This window comes from Bombus pyrosoma, unplaced genomic scaffold (assembly GCF_014825855.1).
Source record: "Bombus pyrosoma isolate SC7728 unplaced genomic scaffold, ASM1482585v1 HiC_scaffold_4725, whole genome shotgun sequence".
NCBI classification, from domain to species: Eukaryota; Metazoa; Arthropoda; class Insecta; order Hymenoptera; family Apidae; genus Bombus; species Bombus pyrosoma.
In genome coordinates this window covers 1,179,746-1,184,940 of record NW_025219985.1, presented here as the reverse complement: position 1 = coordinate 1,184,940, position 5,195 = coordinate 1,179,746, and positions in this window count along the sequence as shown.

Genomic DNA, 5,195 nt, shown 5'->3' with positions numbered 1-5,195 from the left:
CGTATAACGATATGTAGTATTACGATATAACGTATAACGATATGTAGTGTTACGTTATAACGGATAAAGTTATGCAGTATTACGATATAACGTATAACGTTATGTAGTGTAACGTTATAACGTATAACGATATATAGTATTACGATATAACGTATCACGTTATATGGTATTACGATATAACATATCAGGATATGATATATTACGATATAACGTATAACGTTATGTAGCATTACGATATAACGTATAACGTTATGTAGCATTACGTTATAATGTATAACGTTATATAGTATTACAAAATAACGTATAGCGTTATGTAGTATTACGTTATATCGTATAACGTTATATAGTATTACGATAAAACGTATAACGTTATATGGTACTACGATATAACGTATAACGATATGTAGTATTACGTTATAATGTATAACGTTATGTAGCGTTACGATATAACGTATAACGTTATATGGTACTACGATATAACGTATAACGATATGTAGTGTTACGTTAGAACGTATAACTTTATATGGTATTGCGATATAACGTATAACGATATGTAGTATTACGATATGACGTATAACGTTATATGGTACTACTATATAGCGTATAACGATATGTGGTATTACGATATAACGTATAACGATACGTAGTGTTACGTTATAACGTATAAAGTTATGCAGTATTACGTTACAACGTATAACGTTATGTAATATTACGTTATAACGTATAACGTTATGTAGTATTACGTTATAACGTATAACGCTATATGGTATTACGATATAACGTATAACGCTATATAGTATTATTAAATAACGTATAACGTTATGTAGCGTTACGTTATAATGTATAACGTTATGTAGAATTACGTTGTAACGTATAACGATATGTAGTATTACGATATAACGTATAACGTTATACGGTACTACGATATAAAGTATAACGATATGTACTATTACGATATAGCGTTTAACGTAATGTAGTATTAGGTAACAACGTATAACGCTATATAGTATTACTGTATAACGTATAACGATATGTAGTATTACGATATAACGTATAACGTTATGTAGTACTACGCAACAACGTATAACGCTATATAGTATTACGAAATAACGTATAACGTTATATAGTAATTCCATATAACGTATAACGTAATATGGTACTACGATATAACGTATAACGATATGTAGTATTACGTTATAACGTATAACGTTATGTAGTGCGACGTAAAAACGTATAACGCTATATAGTATTACGATATAACGTATAACGTTGTTTGGTATTACGATATGACGTATAACATTATATAGTATTACGTTATAAGGTATAACGTAATGTAGTAATAGGCTATAACGTATATCGTCATATAGCAATACGATATAACGTATAACGTTATGAGGTGTTACGATATGACGTATAACGTTATGTGGGATTACGATATGACGTATAACATAATATTATTAGGATATAACGTATAACGTCATATAGCAATACGACATAACGTATAACGTTATGTGGTATTACGATATAACGTATACCGTTAGGTGGTGCTACCAGATGACGTATAACGTTATGTGGTATTACGATATATCGTTTAGGCTTGTGTTGTATTGCGTTATAGCGTATAACGTTATGTGGTATTACGATATAACGTATAACGTTATGTGGTATTAGGATATAAGGTATAACGTTATAGAGTATTACGATATAACGTATAACGTTATGTGGTATTACGATATGATGTATAACATTACATAGTATTACGTTATAAGGTATAACGTAATGTAGTATTTGGATATAACGTATATCCTCATATAGCAATACGACATAACGTATAACGTTATGAGGTGTTACGATATGACGTATAACGTTATGTGGGATTACGATATGACGTATAACGTAATCTAGTATTAGGATATAACGTATAACGCCATGTAGCAATACGATATAACGTATAACGTTATGTGGTATTACGATATAACGTATACCGTTAGGTGGTGCTACGAGATGACGTATAACGTTATGTGGTATTACGATATATCGTTTAGGCTTGTATTGTATTGCGTTATAGCGTATAACGTTATGTGGTATGACGATATAAGGTATAACGTTATGCTATATTACGATATGATGTATAACATTACATAGTATTACGTTATAGGGTATAACGTTATGTGGTGTTACGATATGACGTATAACGTTATATAGTATTACGTTATAACGTATAACGTTATGAGGTGTTGCGATATAACGTATAACGTTATGTGGTACTACGATATAAGGTATAACGTCGTTTGGTATTACGATATGACGTATAACATTATATAGTATTACGTTATAAGGTATAACGTAATGTAGTATTAGGATATAACATATATCGTCATATAGCAATACGATATAACGTATAACGTTATGAGGTGTTACGATATAACGTATAACGTTATGTGGTGTAACGATATGACGTATATCGTTATATAATATTACGTTATAACGTATAACGTTATGTGGTGTTACGATATAATGTATAACGTTATGTGGTACTACGATATAAGGTATAACGTGGTTTGGTATTACGATATGACGTATAACATTGTATAGTATTACGTAATAACGTATAACGTTATGTGGGATTACGGTATGACGTATAACGTAATGTAGTATTAGGATGTAAGGTATAACAACATATAGGAATACGATATAACGTATAACGATATGTGGTATTACGATATGAGGTATAACGTTATATGGTATTACGATATAACGTATAACGTAATGCAGTATTAGGATATAACGTATAACGCCATATAGCAATACGATATAACGTATAACGTTAGGAGGTGTTACGATATGACGCATAACGTTATGTGGTATTACGATATAACGTATAACGATATGTGGTATTACGATATGACGTATAACATTATATAGTATTACGTGATAAGGTATAACGTTATGTGGTATTGCGATATAATGTATAACGGTATGTGGTATTACGATCTAACGTATAAAGTTATGAGGTATTACGTTATAACGTATAACGTTATGTGGTATTACGATATAAGGTATAACGTTACATAGTATTACGTTATAACGTATAACACTACATAGTATTACGATATAACGTATAACGTTGTTTGGTATTACGATATAACGTATAACATTATATAGTATTACGTTATAAGGTATAACGTAATGTAGTAATAGGATATAACGTATATCGTCATATAGCAATACGATATAACGTATAACGTTATGTGGTATTACGATATAACGTATACCGTTAGGTGGTGCTATGAGATGTCGTATAACGTTATGTGGTATTACGATATATTGTTTAGGCTTGTATTGTATTGCGTTATAGCGTATAACGTTATGTGGTCTGACGATATAAGGTATAACGTTATACAGCATTACGATATAACGTATAACGTAATGCTATATTACGATATGTTGTATAACATTACATAGTATTACGTTATAGGGTATAACGTTATGTGGTGTTACGATATGACGTATAACGTTATATAGTATTACGTTATAACGTATAACGTTATGAGGTGTTGCGATATAACGTATAACGTTATGTGGTACTACGATATAAGGTATAACGTCGTTTGGTATTACGATATGACGTATAACATTATATAGTATTACGTTATAAGGTATAACGTAATGTAGTATTAGGATATAACGTATACCGTTATATAGCAATACGATATAACATATAACATTATGAGGTGTTACGAGATGACGTATAACATTATGTGGTATTACGATATAAGGTATAACGTTATGTGGTATTACGATATAACGTATAACGTTATGTGGTGTTACGATATGACGTATATCGTTATATAGTATTACGTTATAACCTATAACGTTGTTTGGTATTACGATATGACGTATAACGCCATATAGCAATACGACATAACGAATAACGTTAGGAGGTGTTACGATATGACGCATAACGTTATGTGGTATTACGATATAACGTATAACGTTATGTGGTATTACGATATGACGTATAACTTTATATAGTATTACGTAATAAGGTATAACGTTATGGGGTGTTGCGATATAATGTATAACGATATGTGGTATTACGATCTAACGTATAACGTTATGTGGTATTACGTTATAACGTATAACGTTATGTGGTATTACGATATAAGGTATAACGTTATATGGTATTACGTTATAACGTATAACGTTATGTGGTGTTGCGAGATAACTTATAACGTTATGTGGTACTACGATATAAGGTATAACGTTGTTTGGTATTACGAAATGACGTATAACATTACACAGTATTACGTTATAAGGTATAACGTAATGTAGTATTAGGATACAACGTATATCGTCATATAGCAATACGATATAACATATAACGTTATGAGGTGTTACGATATGACGTATAGCGTTATGTGGTATTACGATATAACGCATAACGTTGTTTGGTATTACGATGTGACGTATAACATTATATAGTGTTACGTTATAAGGTATAACGTAATGTAGTATTAGGATATAACGTATATCGTCATATAGCAATTCGATATAACGTATAACGTTATGTGGTATTACGATATAACGTATAACGTTATGTGGTATTACGATATGACGTATAACACTATATAGTATTACGATATAACGTATAACGTTGTTTGGTATTACGATATGACGTAAAACATTATATAGTATTACGTTATAAGGTATAACGTAATGTAGTAATAGGATATAACGTATATCGTCATATAGCAATACGATATAACGTATGACGTTATGAGGTGATACGATATGACGTATAACGTTATGTGGGATTACGATATAAGGTATAACGTTATGTGGTATTACGATATAACGTATAACGTTATGTGGTGTTACGATATGACGTATATCGTTATATAGTATTTCGTTATAACGTATAACGTTATGTGGTGTTACGATATAATGTATAACGTTATGTGGTACTACGATATAAGGTATAACGTTGTTTGGTATTACGATATGACGTATAACATTGTATAGTATTACGTTATAACGTATAACTTTATGTGGGATTACGGTATGGCGTATGACGTAATGTAGTATTAGGATATAAGGTATAACGCCATATAGCAATACGATATAACGTATAACGTTATGTGGTATTACGATATGACGTATAACATTATATAGTATTACGTTATAAGCTATAA